Source organism: Rana temporaria, chromosome 3, assembly GCF_905171775.1.
Source record: "Rana temporaria chromosome 3, aRanTem1.1, whole genome shotgun sequence".
In the NCBI taxonomy this organism is placed as follows: domain Eukaryota; kingdom Metazoa; phylum Chordata; class Amphibia; order Anura; family Ranidae; genus Rana; species Rana temporaria.
This window is the reverse complement of record NC_053491.1, coordinates 88,097,987-88,116,508: the sequence shown is the minus strand read 5'-3', so window position 1 is coordinate 88,116,508 and position 18,522 is coordinate 88,097,987.

Sequence of the window (18,522 nt, the reverse complement as noted above, 5' to 3'; positions counted from 1 at the left end):
TAATCCACAGTGTCACATCAAAAAGTAATGCATACATTTTTTTTACGAAACAAAAAAATAGTAATGTCATGAACAACAGCAAAAAACAAAAAAATATGCTTTTACAAAAAACATTAACGGAATCATTCAGGCCAGGGCAATCATTAGGTTTTAGCCTATAAATTCTAATTTTAATCATTTCTTATTATTATTTGGGCTTTATAAAAGTTCCAACAGTTTGCGCTGCACTTCACAAAATGAAGGCAGACAGTACAGGTGCAGATCAATTTAATTTGAAAATAAATCAGAGAGCCGTGCTTCTAAGGCCCTGTACACACAATCAGTCCAAACTGATGAAAACGGACTGAAGTTCAGTTTCATCAGTCCAAACCTACCGTGTGTATGGCCCATCAGACTTTTGTCCTTCAGACCAAAGTTTTAAAACTTGCTTTAAAATCGGACTGATGGACTGATGACCGATCGGTCAAAACCGATGGTTAGTACGCAAAAGCATTGGTTCAAAACCCGCGCATGCTCAGAATCAAGTCGACGCATGCTTGGAAGCACTGAACTTCGTTTTTTTAGCACGTCGTTGTGTTTTACGTCACCGCTTTGGACTCGATCGGATTTTGAACTGATGGTGTGTAGGCACTTCAGACCATCAGTCCATCAGACTTCAGCCTTCAGTCCATTTTCATTAGTTTGGACTGATCGTGTGTACAAGGCCTTACAGTTCACAATCTAAGAATTACTGTCTGTACTTTTTAGGTTAAACGTTGACAGCATTTGATAGTGTTCTTTCTTAAAAAAAACAGACAGGCCCACCTGTCAGTTCTTCTGGCAGTTCTGATCTAAAGGTCCATACGTTTCTATGGAAAGGTGGGTGTAAATGTATTTGTGTCTGCTTATAACCACCTACCTCTGGGTTTGATTCAATCAGCTAAAAAAAAACCGAAAGGGGGTACTTCCGTTTAGGTGGATCGAGTCGGAGGGTAGTTGCATGTAAACAGACAGCAGTCTGTTTACACCCAATCATCTATAGAGCAGAGCAGGCTCTGTCTGTGTCCACTCTTCAGAATCTGAGCAGATACAGATGTGTCCCCCATGATTAAGCACCGAGGGGTGAAGCGAAACTTTAAAGTATTGACTTTCAGCAAGTACCAGAAGCAACCAACTGACTGTTGTATAATGTATATATATATACACACACACACACACACACACACCAGTGGCGGCTGGTGCTCAACATTTTAGGGGGGGGGCACAAGAAATAAGAAAAATAAAAAAAAAATGCAGCTTTACTGTGCCCATCAAATGCAGCCACTGTGCCATCAATTGTCACCACTGTGCCATGCCATCAAACACAGCCACTGTGCCATCAATTGTCACCACTATGCCATTCCATCAATTGTCACCACTGTGCCATCAATTTTCACCACTGTGCCCATCAATTGTCGCTACTGTGCCATCAATTGTTACCACTGTGCCATCAATTGTTACCACTGTGCCATCAATTGTTACCACTGTGCCCATCAATTGTAGCCACTGTGCCCATCAATTGGAACCTACTGTGCCCATTAATTTTTTGCTACTGTGCCATCAATTGTTACCACCCTGCCCATCAATTGTTACCACTGTGCCATCAATTGTTGACACTGTGCCATCAATTGTTACCACTGTGCCCATCACTTGTAGCCACTGTGCCCCGCAATTGTCGCCACTGTGCCCCGCAATTGTCACCACTGTGCCCTGCAATTGTCGCCACTGTGCCCAGTAAAATGCTGCCACTGTGACCTGTATGTGCCATCGATTGTTACCACTGTGCCCATCAATTGTTACCACTGTGCCCATCAATTGTAGCCACTGTGCCCCGCAATTGTCGCCACTGTGCCCCGCAATTGTCGCCACTGTGCCCAGTAAAATGCTGTCACTGTGACCTGTATGTGCCATCAATTGTTATCACTGAGCCCAGCAATTGTCTCCACTGTGCCCAGTAAAATACTGCTACTGTGACCTGTAAAATGCCCCCCCCCCCCACCTGGCACTTACCTTTCTGGGGTCAGCCGTGCTTCTACCGTCCCTCAATGTCTTCTCCCACCCTCGATGACGCTTCAGCCAATCAGGTTACCAGTAAACCTAATTGGCTGAGACGCCTGTCAGTCTTATCCAAGGAACGCACGCACCCAAGGATAAGCATTTAGGAAGCCGATTACAGCCTGAGGGCTGTACTCGGAAAGCCGCTGGCTCTGATAGGCACTTCTACACAGCCAACCAGCTGTCGTTATTCAGATGGCCGGCGCTCAGCATCCGGCCATCTGAATAGTGGGCGGCAGCGGCGAAAATACATAGATTCATGCAATGCATGAATCTATGTATTTCAGTGGCTGTGCGAGAGCCAGAGGGGGCGGCGCTCCAGCGCCCTCTATGGATGAACCACCACTGACACACACTATATATATAAGCAAGGTGGCCTCTTGTTACTCAGAATAGTGAATAGCTGCATGTACAAATGCAGTTTGTTGACAGATTCCCTTTAAAAGACTCCTTAAGCTTCAAGCTATTTATGGATAAATAGAGGAAAAATCACCAAGATACATATACATATCGGAATGTGGGCACAATGGGACTATGGTACCTTTAGGCCCACATTGCAAATTCAAGCCAGTAAGACTGGTCTGCTTTCTACAGAAAACAGCATTACGTGAAATACCTAAAATGGATTTTGAAGACAAACCCTTAGGAAGTAGCATGCAATGAAAAAAGACACCTGGAGCCCTAAGGTGACAAATTAGTAACAAGAAAATGATTTTGGTAATACCTTGGATGCTGTTAGGTATATGTCATCATACTTTTTGTTGTGCACAATGGTGATATACAGTATCTCACAAAAGTGACTACACCCCTCACATTTTTGAAAATATTTTATTATATCTTTTCATGTGATAACACTGTTGAAATGACACTTTGGGGGTTATTTACGAAAGGCAAATCCACTTTGCACTACAAGTGCAAACTACAAGTGCAAAGTGCACTTGAAATTGCACTTGGAAGTGCAGTCGCTTTAGCCCTGAGGGGGACATGCAAGGAAAATAAAAAACAGCATTTTATCTTGCACATGATTGGATTATAAAATCAGCAGAGCTTCCCCTCATTTCAGATCTACCCCTCAGATTTACAGCGACTGCACTTCCAAGTGCACTTTTAGTGCAATTTCAAGTGCACTTTTCACTTGTAGTTTGCACTTGTTGTGCAAAGTGGATTTGCAGTGGATAACCCCCTTTGCTACAATGTAAAGTAGTGAGTGTACAGCTTGTATAACAGTGTCAATTTGCTGTCCCCTCAAAATAACTCAACACACAGCCATTAATGTCTAAACCGCTGGCAACAAAAGTGAGTACATCCCTAAGTGAAAATGTCCAAATTAGACCCAAAGTGTAAATATTTTGTGTGGCCACCATTATTTTCCAGCACTGCCTTAACCCTTTTGGGCATGGAGTTCACCAGAGCTTCACAGGTTGCCACTGGAGTCCTCTTCCACTCCTCCATGATGACATCACAGAGCTGGTGGATGTTAGAGACCTTGCGCTCTCCACCTTCCATTTGAGGATGCTTCACAGATGCTTAATAGGGTTTAGATCTGGAGACATGCTTGGCCAGTCCATCACCTTTACCCTCAGCTTCTTTAGCAAGGCAGTGGTCATCTTGGGAAAAAGGAGAAGCATCTTGGAGGTGTGTTTGGGGTCGTTATGTTGGAATACTGCCCAGTGGTCCAGTCTCCGAAGGGAGGGGATCATGCTCTGCTTCAGTATGTCACATTACATGTTGGCATTCATGGTTCCTTCAATGAACTGTAGCTCCCCAGTGCTGGCAGCACTCATGCAGCCCCAGACCATGACATTCCCACCACCATGCTTGACTGTAGGCAAGACACACTTGTCTTTGTACTCCTCACCTGGTAGCCGCCCAAACACGCTTGACACCATCTGAACCAAATACATTTATCTTGGTCTCATCAGACAACAGGACATGGTTCCAGTAATCCACGTCCTTAGTCTGCTTGTCTTCAAACAGTTTTTGGGTTTTCTTGTGCATCATCTTTAGAAGAGGCTTCCTTCTGGGACGACAGCCAGGCAGACCAATTTGATGTTGTGTGCAGCGTATGGTCTGGGAACTGACAGGCTGACGCTTCACCCAGTGGCGGAATTATCGTAGTCGCAGCAGTCGCATGTGCGACTGGGCCCTGTAGTTCCACTAATTCAGGGGGGCCCGCCACCCGCGTGAGGGGCCCACCTAACTGTCCTGTCACTGTGTGTGTGTTGTCGTCGGTTCGTTCCGACGTGGGGAGGGGGGCTTTCGTCAGCTGAGGGGAGAGAGAAGGCAGCGCTGAGACTGTGGACCGCCCCGCCCCTGCCTATCCAGAGACAGAGAATGTAGGGAGGCGGGGCGGACACTGCTGACACCAATTGAAAGAAGGTGGGGGAGGAGCTGCAGGAGGTCGCGGCCACTGTGTAAAGAGTAGAGACACGGAGCAATGCAGGGGAAAACCAAGTGGAAACTGCCAGCAAGTAAGTCTCTGATCCTGGCACCCAGCGCTGGCAATGTACCCAGTCAGTGACAGTCCCCACCACCACTGCCGATTCCATCCCACCCCACTACTGCCACTCATCCCTCCCACCCAGCACTGATACTCATCCCTACCTCCCCCCACCACTGACACTTATCCCATTCCCCCCAGCAATCACACTCATCCCACCCACCCACCCACCACTGCCACTCATTCCTCCCTCCCTCCACCACTGTCACTCATCCCACCCACCCACCACTGCCACTCATTCCTCCCTCCCTCCACCACTGTCACTCATCCCATCACCCCCAGCAATCTCACTCATCCCCCCCACCACTGCCACTCATTCCTCCCTCCCTCCACCACTGTCACTCATCCCACCCACCCACCACTGCCACTCATTCCTCTCTCCCTCCACCACTGTCACTCATCCCATCACCCCTAGCAATCTCACTCATCCCCCCCCCAGCACTGACACTCATTCCTCCCTCCCTCCACCACTGTCACTCATCCCATCACCCCCAACAATCTCACTCACCCCCCCCCCCAGCACTGACACTCATTCCTCCCTCCCTCCACCACTGTCACTCATCCCATCACCCCCAGCAATCTCACTCACCCCCCCCAGCACTGACACTCATTCCTCCCTCCCTCCACCACTGTCACTCATCCCATCACCCCCAGCAATCTCACTCATCCCCCCCAGCACTGACACTCATTCCTCCCTCCCTCCACCACTGACACTCATCTCATTCTCCCTAGCGCTGCCACTCATCCCATTCCCCCCTGCAATCCCACCCACCACTCATTCATCCCCCCACCACTGTAACTCATTCCTCCCTATCTCCACCACTGACACTCATTCCTCCTCCCCCAGCACTTCTACTCATCCCATTCCCCCCAGCACTGCCACTCATCCCATTCCCCCCAGCACTTCTACTCATCCCATTCCCCCCAGCACTGCCACTCATCCCATTCCCCCCAGCACTGCCACTCATCCCATTCCCCCCAGCACTGCCACTCATCCCATTCCCCCCAGCACTTCCACTCATCCCATTCCCCCCAGCACTGCCACTCATCCCATCCCACCAGCAGTGGCTTATGTACAGGAGTTGTCAGGGTCACAATTGCATGCTCCAGGGTTTCAATGCGGCCCCCTGTACACCTGGATTGGAGGGGCTGCATATAGAGGAACCTATCCCTAAATTTTCCTTCTGCAGCAGCTGAAAGGCTGCAGGAGGAAAATTAAGGGGAATGGTTCCTCTATATGCAGCCCCTCCCCCGTGCTATCCACCACCTGCTGCCCCAATCTCCTGTGTGTTCTTTGGCCCCCCTCCCCCACAGTGCTGCCGGGTTCCCCCCTCTCCTCTCCTTTCCGGCTGCTGCGGGGGGATGTTTTCTGCATGGAGCGTGGGGAAGGGACCAGTAAATGTGTAATTTAACGGCTCCTCCCTTGTCTTAATGAATAGGGATCTCTGACCCAGTTCATTTATAACTGAGACATGGTAAACTATGTTTACTATGCTTCAATTTGTGAATGAACAGGAAGCTCTGTATGGAGCTATTTCTGTCCATTCATTCTGTGCAGCTGTGGCTGCAGAAATGGAGATTGTGGGCTGTGTCCTCAATCTAATTTCTCTGTTTCAAAGATGAAACATCAGAGGTCTGTTTAGACCCCTGATATCACACCCACAGTCCAAATTTCCCATTGCGCACACTCCTGGAATGCACGCTTAAGGTACTGGATGCTGTAGCGACCGCTAGCTGGATACTGGAGCCTGTAGATATTGGCCAGCACATCAAGGATCATCAATTTCATCCAAATGTTTTTTTATTCAAGAAAGCTCACATCACAAAACAATGTAGTACAACGTTTCGGAGCCATGTAGGACCCCTTTGTCAGGGGTCCTGCGTCGCTCTGAAAAGTTTCACTACATTGTTTTGTGATGTGAGCTTTCTTGAATAAAAAAACGTTTGGACGAAATTGACGATCCTTGATGTACTGGGGAATATCCACATATGATATCTCACCCAAGCCCCCCCCAACAGGCTCCTAAAAAAAAATTGAAAAATAAATAAAGTGGTAACAAATAAAATAAAAAAAATACTGACACCAGTGTCGGTGTTACTAGGGTCCCAAAGGTCGCACTTGCGACCAAGCTCTGGCATTCTGCCACCATGGGTGTGCCCCGACTCGTGGTCAGGGGGGGCCCTTTATGGTTTCTTGCACCCGGGCCCTGAAGGTTCTAGTTACGCCTCTGGCTTCACCCCTTCAACCTATGCAGCAATGCTGGCAGCACTCATACATCCATTTCCAAAAAAGACAACCTCTTGATATGACGCTGAGCACATGCACTCAACATTTTTGGTCGACCATAGCGAGGCCTGTTCTGAGTTCTGAACCTGTTCTGTTAAACCTCTGTATGGTCTTGGCCACCGTGCTGCAGCTCAGTTTCAGGGTCTTGGCAATCTTCTTATAGCCTAGGTCTATCTTTATGTAGAACAACATATAGAACCTCCAGTGACCAGTATGAGAGAATGAGAGTGATAACACCCAATTTAACACACCTGCACCCCATTCACACCTAAGACCTTGTAACACTAGTGAGTCATATGACACTGGGGAGGGAAAATGGCTAATTTGGCCATTTTCACTTAGGGGTGTACTCACTTTTGTTGCCAGCGTTTTAGACATTAATAAAAATACGATTTTTGGAATTACCAAAAAATATTTTTCTTGAAGTTCATTGCGGGACGCCAGTCCCTATTTAACTTTTCCTCTACCCATTATGCCTCAGTTTTGTAAACATGCAGTTCATAGGGCTAGGGCTTATGACAAAGAGGGGTGGGACATGTGTCCCTCAATGAACTTCAAGAAAATTATTTTACGGTTAGGCAAAAAAAAAGAAAAATGTTATTATCCATTGGGGAACACATTAATTTAAGAACATTCTAACACCTGAAAGATTTATTTTTTAACTTTCCTTTTTATTGAAACTGTATATTAGACAGAAAATAAGGTACAACATTCCAAAAAGTAAGAGTGAGGTAGCATATGCCCCAAGAAAACAATACAAAATGGATAACAATATCCAAAGAAATTTCTATTAGGCAGGGCATGATCCAAAAAGAATAGGCTAATCAGACTAAATATACATATCAAATACATAACAACTGTTTAACAAAAAAAAAAAAAAACATGTCTAAGAAACCTATCAACCCGGAATGGCCTATTGCAGTAAATAATGGACGAGGTCCATGGTAGAATGAGTGGTACAAATGCTCTGGTTAGAACAAGAGAAAAAGAGTAAAAGGAAAAGCAAGAGAAGATACATTTCACCCCATTGGGCACCCTTATAAAACCTTATATGGGTAAAGCACCCTAATGTGGTGTTTAAGGATATGATCGTGGTTCCAAAAGATGCTAGAGACGCCAGATCTTGTTAAATCGTGAAGTCTTATTATTCAAACAAGCAGTAAAACATTTTGACATGTGCAATTAGTTTTGGGAGAATATACATTTAAATGCATTTTTGTTTATGTGTTTATATTGATCTACCTGAGACGGGGGGCAATGTTTGTTTTTATTTTAAAACAATCAAACACTTAGCTGCCGTTAGAACATGGTTAATCAGCCTGACAGCAGTTTTGGTCATGTTTGGTGGAGGAAGCCCAAGCAAGAAATGTCCTTGGTCTTGTGAAACTGAAAAATCAAAAAGCAACTACATTAAAGATCTAGTGGGTTCCCAAAATGGATGGATATTTGAGTATTCCCAGTATATATGATATAGTGTTCCTGTTCCCACTGATTCACTACATCGCCAACATGTAGATGACAAGGTAGGTAGATGATAGCATGTAATGTTTTGGGGGTAAGGTACCAATGGAACAAAATTGTATATTGGGCCTCTTTGTAAAGGGTACATAAAGATGTTATATTTGAATTATCCCAGATATCCCTCCAGTGGGCTCCAGATATCCCTCCAGATATCACTCCAATGATCTTCCCAACAAACATTACCATTTGAGCATATAGCCATGTTTTGGAAAGGGAGTGGTTTCAAAATTCATAAGTAAGTGATATGTCTGTGATGAGGTACAATATTAGTAATCTAACTGAGGGGTGGGCACAGCCTCTGAGATAAAACAGATGTGGCAACCATCCTACTACAAGGTAAGTTAAGGAATCAACACCCAAATCATGGCTAATGAGAAAAGGCCATAAAAAAATAGGGAAACTGTCAAGACCAAGGGAAAGACAGTGAGGAGTAATCTGGAGCTTCAGAGTAGGGTAGGAAATAACCTCCCATGGAAAAGAACTAGTACCCAAATTAAACTACAGTATATGGCACATCCAGTGAAAATGTAGGACCAACTAACTATCAATCATATTCACCAATAACAGATGGAACACTACCAGAAAGGGAATCAGGGTAGACCAAAGAGAATAAAGTCAACACATAAATACATGTAATGGGTATAAACCCTGGAAAAAAAAACAACCCCAGATTGTTTACAACATTTTTAAGAAATAGGGAAAACAACTATTTCCAAAAAAAAAAAAAAAAAAAAGGGATGGGGGGAGGCAGTTTGCCACCTCGGAAGGTCTAAGCCTGGCATTTATAAACTTGAAATAAATATTAGAGAAAGACTATAATAATAATAATAATAATAATAAAAGGAAGCGATGCGTGTCAAAAAGCTGGTAAAGAAAAAGAAAAAAAAAAAGGCATGACAACTGCACAGGAGGAAGGATGGGATGAGGTTGCACCAAACCTTAAATGGTACATAAGAACACTAGGGTCAGAAAGAAGAGAAGGGTTCCTGCTAACTGAACATGAAGACATGTTCCTGGGTGTGATAGACCAATGGTACTCAACCCTGTCCTCAAGTACCCCACAACAGGACAGGTGTGCAGGTCTTCCTTTATCTTGCACATGTGCTTTAACCCAGAGTCAATTGCTTGGTATTTTGGACAGCCATTTTATCCAAGAGAAATTCCCAAAACATGGCATGTTGGGGGTACTTGAGGAAAGGGTTGAGAACCACTGTAAGAGACCACATTGTAACCTGTCTTACCGATTATTGTTTGGAAACTAGTAAATAATACCTGAGGGTAGTAACAAAGTGCTTTGTGGAGTGAGGAGTAAAATGCTGTGCTACAACTTTGAGTTCATATCTGGAAAAGTGTGAAACTAGGAAGGTACAGAAGGGAAATAAAAGGAAAATTCGGTAGCCTCTAGCAGAAGAAAAATTTGTATCTCAGCAAATAGGTGCCACAACGACCTACAAACCTCCATTGTCCTTCATAGGGGAATTCGGAAATAGAATCCCAGAGAGTCCTGTCTGTTGAATGTCCCTGGGAATACTGGACCCTCCAGCAACGGATATTTCTCTTTAAGTAGGAAGACATTTGTGCTGAAGTGGTGTACCCTCAGACTGCCAAGTAAAGATATTCCATTGAAGGCTGTAGGAGAGAAAAAGAGGTTATGATCGACACACGTAACACTGTCTAGCATAGGAAGCAGGCCATCTGATCCACTGCAAGAAAATCAGGAACAATCTGATCAATGAGAGCAGACTAAAGGGCTAAAGTGGAAGATACATCTGTAAGATGCTCCTGAACTAGCTCAATTTTGATCTGTCCATGGCCAGCTTATAGTGTGTGACGGGTCTTTTGGATTATCCTAAACTCACACTGAAAGTATTTTTTAAGCTAGCCTAAAAGGGGTTCTTACTTGCTTAATTGGTTCTTGAATCATACAGAGGGCAAATCTGGGTGCCATGCTTGCAATCTTAGCTGACCTTTGATGCTTCCAGCAAAATTATACATCATGGCCCGGATTCAAGTAGATTTGCGCATTATTTACGGAGGCACAGGGCGACGTTTTTGCCCTGCGCCCCCGCAAATTTACTGCGCTGCCCTTGATTCACGGAGCAGCAGCTCCGTAAATTGCGTGGGCGCGCCGACAAAATGCCCGGCGTAAGCGCGCGCAATTTAAATGATCCCGTAGGGGGCTGAAATCATTTAAATTAGGCGCGTTCCCGCGCCGAGCGTAGAGCGCATTCTCCGTCGGGAAACTTTCCCGACGTGCATTGCGGCAAATGACGTCGCAAGGACGTCATTTGCTTCAAAGTGAACGTGAATGGCGTCCAGCGCCATTCACGATTCACTTACGCAAACTACGTAACTTTCAAATTTCGCGACGCGGGAACGACGGGTATACGTAACATTGGCTGTCCCTGCTAATAGCAGGGGCAGCCTTACGCGAAAACCGCCATACGGAAACGACGTAAATTGCGTACGCAGGGCTCGCGCAACGTTGTGAATCGGCGTTAGTATGCAATTTGCATACTATACGCTGAGCACAACGGGAACGCCACCTAGCGGCCATCGCAAGAATGCAGCCTAAGATATGCGGGCATAAGAGCCTTATGCCGCGCATATCTTAGGCTGCAGCCGGCGTAACGAGGTTCCTGAATCAGGAGCATTCGTTACGCCGGGGCAAGTAAGCAATTGCGCTGTGTAACTTATGGTTACACAGGCGCAATTGCTTCTTGAATCCAGGCCCATATCTTCCTGGTTTCAACCCTGTCCTGTCTTCTCTTGGCCTTTGTGCCTTATCAGCACATAAACTTGACAGGCAGATTTACTGGTCAATATAAAGACATGGTGGGTGGAAGGAGACAGACCAAAGCATGACCTGGATGCAATGGCCATTATTTGCTTGCCAGATTATCAGATCCTGGGGCATAGAGTATATCATCTAAAGCTGCCCATACATAGAAGTTCAGCAGGAACCACATGAATTTCAATCCTGTATGGCCATTTCTGTTGATAAGAAATCAATCTATCAATCCACTTCTCATGAACTGGCTTGTTGATAAATTTTCACTCGTTCAGTGCATGCATCTGATTGCGTCATTTTATTCCAACAGTGGGGCCAGTGTGCACATTCCACTATGCACATCAAATGTGTGGATGGGGAAAAAGATTCAGTTTTTCCATGTATGGGCAGCTTAATGCCCCATACACACAAGTCGAATATCAGGCAAAATCGGGCAGTGCAGTTACAACTGGCTGACATTTGGCCCATGTGTATTGCAGCTGGTCCGGCTTCTGTCGAAGGGGAATGACAGAAAAAGATCTGCCGATCGGCATCTGATCAGCACTCTCAGCAATTGGCTAAGATGACTGACTGGTGTGTTCTGGCAGGGGGGGGCAGTCCCCCAGTCAGAACGAAATAGCTCAGTGGGGGAGACCGCTGAACTAACATGGGATAGTTCGTACAGTGGCTCCTCCCGAGCTCTTCAGTTTTTTTTGTTCAGCCCACTGGATTGAACAAAAAAACCCGCTAGTGTGTACGAAGCATAAGAATGTGAGCAGGCACCTTGAAGTGACTTTTTTAAAAGGAGATCATAAACTACTTATGGGAGGTGAAAGCCCTTATAAGTCCCCTATGCCTGTCTAGTTTACCAAAACCATAGAGATCAAACGTGTACTGTGAGTTTAATTTTATATACAGTATCTCGCAAAAGTGAGTACACCCCTCACATTTTTGTAAATATTTTATTATATCTTTCGTTGAGACAACACTGAAGAAATGACACTTTGCTACAATGTAAAGTAGTGAGTGTACAGCTTGTATAACAGTGTAAATTTACTGTCCCCTCAAAATAACTCAACACACAGCCATTAATGTCTAAACTACTGGCAAAAAAAGTGAGTACACCCCTAACTGAAAATGTCCAAAATGGGCTAAAAACAAACAAACAAAAACAAAAAAAACAGTAAAAATTCAGTCATTTGGCCAGTTCGTTAGTTTTTCGGCCAGTTAATGGGCACAAAACCGGTGATTGGGACGTTTTTGAGCAAAAAAAGACAAGCTTGGGAAATTTCTGCCGAACGAACGATAAATTGAAAACATTAATGTATTTCCCATCCGAACTGACTGCTATAAGTATATGTAGAAATACAAACAATAAATTGATTCATTGATGTCCATTGAATATTACATGATGGCACTATCGTTTTCTCGCACGGTCAAATGTTCGTTTTTCGAAAATGGATTCAGCCGATTTTTCTTATCGTCTTTGGCCAGCATAAGGACATGGATTACTGGAGCAATGTCCTGTGGTTTGATGAGACCAAGATAAACATATTTGGTTCAGATGGTGTTAAGCATGTGTGGCATAAATTTGAATGAAAAAAAAAAATCATGTGTGGCGAAACCAGGTGAGGAGTACAGAGACAAGTGTGTCTTGCCTAGTCAAGCCTGGTGGTGGGAGTGTCATGGTCTGGGGCTGCATGAGTGCTGCTGTCACTGGGGATCTACAGCTTATAAAGGAACCATGAATGCCAACATGTACTGTGACATACTGAAGCAGAGTATGAACCCCTCCCTTTGGAGACTGGGCCACAGGGCAGTATTCCAACATAACGACCCTAAACACGCCTCCAACGTGACCACTGTCTTGCTAAAGAAGCTGAGGGTAAAGGTGATGGACTGACCAAGCATGTCTCCAGACCTAAACCCTATGGAGCGTCTGTGGGGCATCCTCAAATGGAAGGTGGAGGAGCACAAGGTCTCCAACATCCACCAGCTTTGTGATGTTGTCATGGAGGAGTAGAAAAGGACTCCAGTGGCAACCTGCGAAGCTCTGGTGAGCTCCATACCCAAGAGGGTTAAGGCAGTGCTGGAAAATAATGGTGGCCACACAAAATATTTACACTTTGGGCCTAATTTGGACATTTTTACTTAGGGGTGAGCTCACTTTTGTTGCCAGTGGTTTAGACATGAATGGCTTTGTGTTGAGTTATTTTGAAGGGACAGCAAATTTACACTGTTATACAAGCTGTACCCTCACTAATTTACATGGTAGCAAAGTGTCATTTCTTCAGTGACTTGTCACATGAAAAGATACAATAAAATATTTACAAAAATGTGAGTTGTGTACTCACTTGTGTGAGATACTGTACATATAGGCCCCTTTCACATGGACGGCAGTTTTGCCGCAGTTAAAAGTATGTGAATTTTCAGTGAAATTCAAGGCTCCGGGCACTGCGATTAGCTGCATTTGTACATTGCGATTACGTGCGGTTACAAGCAGCCGCGTTTAGCTACCGTAGTCATTTCCATAGCAACCCTTTTTATTTTTTTGATTGTGATGTGCTTCCTGTTGTTTTTTTTTTCCTCACGCTGCTATCCCCAGTTGACACAAAAGACTGCGATAACCTGCAGTTATGTGCATATAGCTGCGCTAAATCGCATCTGGACGCATTCAATTCTATTTTTTCTATTCGCACCAAACCGCATGCAACAAAATCGCAGCTAAACGTTGTGTGTGAATGGGGCCATAGAAAAGCATCGTGTGCTTTTGGCTGCAGAAGAAAACTAGAAAATCCGCAGCTAAAAGCACCATTCTATCCATCCGTGTGAAAGGCCCCATATATTCATCCTCATCTATATACAGTGTAACAACAAAAAGGAGAATGTCAACCAAGACAAAGAAGACCAAGGTGTTGAACCCCTGCTGTTCAGTGTTTAATTCAGATGAGTGGAGTACCTTGAATGGAGTACCTTGAGAACATTTGGTTATGTGTAGACTCGTTATCTAATCTTATTCAATCTCTTTGAACCTTTTCATTATCATAAAGCCATATGTAAAAAACTTGTTATTCATATGTTTATAAGCAGTCTTTTGGTAAAGTTCATCAAAGAAGTTTCTTGGAGCCATGGTCCACAGAGGTAGTATACGGTTTTGTCTCATTTTTGGTCACCCAGAGCTCCTGTTCACAGAAGAAGTTGTTTGTAGTCTGGAATATGAAGGGTGAGACAAAGTAGACTTTAGTTCACAATCCGTGTGTTAAAAATCACAATGTTATGCCGCGTACAGACGATTGGACATTTTGACAACAAAACCGTGGATACATTTCTGACGGATGTTGGCTCAAACTTGTCTTGCATACATACCGTCACACAAATGTTGTCGGAAAATCCGAACTTCTGGAACGTGGTGACGTACAACACGTACGATGGCCCTAGAAAAGAGAAGTTCAATACAAGTCGTGTTAGTAGAAGTTTGGTGAGAGACGATTCGTGCTTTTCAGCCTCATGCTTTTCAATCCGTTAGAGAGTGACGAATGTGCTATCTCCATTACGAACACTAGTTTTACCAGACCGAGCACTTCTGTCTCGTACTTGATTCAGAGCATGCGTGGAATTAGCAGTCGTCAATCAACTCCTCTTCGCTTAGAAACGTCCATTCCCTGCAGGATTCCCCGATCAGAGCTGGATTACAAGGGCTCATATAATAATAAGTACAAAAAAAAATAAAAAAAAAAACAACATACTGCAGATGTTAGCAGTATGCTGGAGCTAATGTCAAAAAGTGGATTTTTGGGTGAATCTCCGCTTTAACACTCCCCAACCGCCCAGCTAAAGTAGGGCATGCAGCTGCCCATTGCTCTACACATTGTGCAGCAAACGTAAACCGTGTGATGTATTCAGCGAGTGGTACCACTGCTGAACATGACTCATTAAATGCATGGGTGCTGTGCCACAGCCACAGGATATTTTATAGACCCCATATTTCTCAGAATAAATATCTGACACATGACTATTGCTGTCACAAGGGATGTATACATTCATTGTGACAGTAATAAAAGTGATAAAAAATAAATAGACTTAAAAAAGGTACAGTGTAAAAAAAAAATTGTTTAGCGCGCCCCGACCCTCCGTGCTCATGTGCCAAAGTAACTGCCTTTTAAATCTATGTTTTCAGTAAAAAAAAAATACACTACATTTCAGTGCACACAAACATTTCAAATTTTGCTAAATTTTAAAGATGAAAGAGTGTCGAGTAAATAGATTCCAAAGTGCTGAAATATGTAAATGGTCAACATTGTCCACAGACAAAGCTTAAAAAACATTTAAACCTGAACGTTTTGTTGCACGAAACTCGAAAACTCTCAACATCCAAAATTCTATGTATTTCAGTGGTGTCTGTAGCTTGATGCCTGATACTCAAAAAGCTACACAAGATACATTTAAGGCATAATCTGCCTTTTTGTCCGGTAGTCTTCAATGAGAATGCTTATAAATGCATGAATAGAGTGTCTCCTCCCCCTAGTGCTTTCCATTGGTTAAAACCAAAACACAAGAAGCCTTAATATACCTATTAACTGCTTGAAAGTCTAAAATGCTGGTAATAAAAATGTCTGAAAATCATTGTGTGTAGATGTGAATGCAGTCTTACAGCTCGTCAAATAATTCCCCTCACTTCAGCATGCCTGGAAATACCCAATATGTTACACAATTGTTGTTTATGTTTGTACATGCGTCCTGGTGTATGCATGTTTACGTAAGTGAATGAGGTGTGGGTCCCTTCATTTTTTTTTATTGCATTTTATTCCGCTGAATTTTTTACTATTTCATTATTTAATATTCAATATTTAAGGAGCTGAAAAAGTATTTTGCAGCAACAGGTCCTCTTTATGGAGACATTAAGAGTTGTGATGAGCTGAACAACCCCGCCCAGTTCGGTTCGCACCAGAACATGCGAACAGCAGACAAAAAGTTTGTGCGAACACGCAAACACCGTTAAGGTCTATGAGACAAGTACGTGAAAAAAAATCAAATCAAAAAAGTGTTAATTTTAATGGCGTATATGCAAATTATTGCCATAAAAAGTGTTTGGGGACCCCGGGTCCTGTCCCAGGGGACATGTAGCAATGCAAAAAAAAGTTTTTTAAAAACTGCAGTTTTTTTCGGGAGCAGTGATTTTAATAATGCTTAAAGTGAAACAATAAAAATGAAATATTCCTTTAAATATCGTGCCTGGGGGGGGGGGGGGCTTAGTCTGCCTGTAAAGTAGCACATCTTTCCCATGTTTATAACTGTACCGCAAAAAAAATAAATCTAAAAAGGAAAATATGTCACTTAAAGAGGAAGTAAACCCCAAAAATGTTTTCCTGTAAAAAAAAAAAAAAAACCTGCAAGAAAAAGGCATAATGAGCTAGTATGCATAGAATACTAGCTCATTATGTGGCACTTACCTGAGATCGAAGCCCCCAAAATGCTCCTCGTTCCCCTCCGCCGCTGCCATTTTCCCTCGGAGCGTCTTCCTTGTATCGCCGCTCCGGCGCTGTGACTGGCCGGAGCGGCGATGACGTCAGTCCCACGCATGCGCGCGGGACCAGCACGATCCCCGTCCATGCGCGGGTTTCCAGCATTATCCCATGCAGAAAACCGGCACGCTCAGTGCGCCTGCGCCGTTGTCTACAGTGTTTTCTGCAAATATCCCCTTAACCGTGTAGGCTAAGGAGATATTTCTTGCACCTACAGGTAAGCCTTAATCTAGGCTTACCTGTAGGTGAAAGTTGTCTGGTTGGGTTTACAACCACTTTAAAAATGCTTGCGGCTGTAATGTATTGCTGGATCCCTGCAATATACATAAAGGAAAATTAAAAAAATGGCATCGGTTTCCCCCCCTACCAGTAGGAGCCCCCCTCTCCTGAGTACGGCCTGGCAGTAGGAGTTCCGGAGTATGGCCCGGCGGTAGGGGCCCCTGAATACAGCATGGCTTGAGGCGCTCTCTTGTGCAGCAGTACATACTGTAGGTTTGATGATAATGGAGGTAATTTTGCACCTCAGAAGTCCTGGAAGGTCTGTCGGTGTTACTCACATACATCTAAAGCCTCGTACACAAGGTCGGACATCAAACAAACTTTCCCTTGGATTTTTGTCTGAAGGGAGTTGTCCGGTCACACCCATAGCATCCACACGCTCGGACATTTTCGGCAACAAACACGAACGTAGTGACGTTTCAATGTACTCCGGCGTCACCTTTTTGGCTCCTTCTGCTAATCGAGAGTTAGTAGAGGTTTCGTCTGTGTGCATTCACGATTTTCAGTTTCGTGTAATTTTGTTCGTTTCTGAACGTCCGTTCGTCAAACAGACATGTTGCGCAATGGGGTTGTGCTAACTTGACCCACAAAAAAAATATAGAAATATGTTTGATTCATATAACCAAAATACACTAATCCAAAGTAAAGACATTTGTTTTCATTCCGTCAGTATCACCAGCAAAGCAGCTTTTAGTATTATCACATTATAAAGAAGAAGAGAATGTGCGCTGCTTTTCTTGATTTCAGAACTTGCCGCGTCACGAATGTGCTCTTTCAAATACGAATGCTAGTTCTACCAGACAGAACGCTTCCGGCTGGTCTTTGCTTCTGAGCATGCGCATTTGTACTTTGTACAAAAGTCCGATTGCTTGCTGTACACATGGTCGGACTAGGCACCATCGGACTCTTGTTGACGTAAAGTTTGTCCGTTTGCAGACCAAACTTTTTGTCCGATGAAACCCGAAAAAGTTTGTCCGATGGAGCATACACACGATCGGATCAATTTAAAAACTTGCTGTTTTTGAAGTTTGTTGGCAAAAAGTCAGACCGTGTGTACGGGTCTTAACAAATCTGCAGCAACCGCGTAATGGTATCATGGGTATCATGTCAATACAGACTAAAATCTCGGAGGAAGGTTTCCCACACCTTTTTGAATCTCTACCATGAAAAATTAGGACAGTTCTGAAGATTAAGGCACACTGGACCGTCCAGTCTGGACGTTTTTGGACATTTTTACAGCAGCAGTTTTTGGCAGTAGACGCTTTTTTTCTACAGTCAATAAACTCTCCATCATGTTACCCTATGTGTCCATGCACACATAGGGGTAGATTCACGTAGAATGGCGTATGTTTGTGCGGGCGTAACGTATCCTATTTACGTTACGCCTCCGCAACTTTTACAGGCAAGTGCCGTATTCTCAAAAGAAAGTTGCGGCGGCGTAGCATAAATAGGCCAGCGTAAGCCCGCCTAATTTAAATTGTGAAGAGGTGGGCGTGTGTTATGTAAATTAACCCTGACCCGACGTGATTGACGTTTTTTGGCGTACGTTCGTGAATTTGCGTATCTAGCC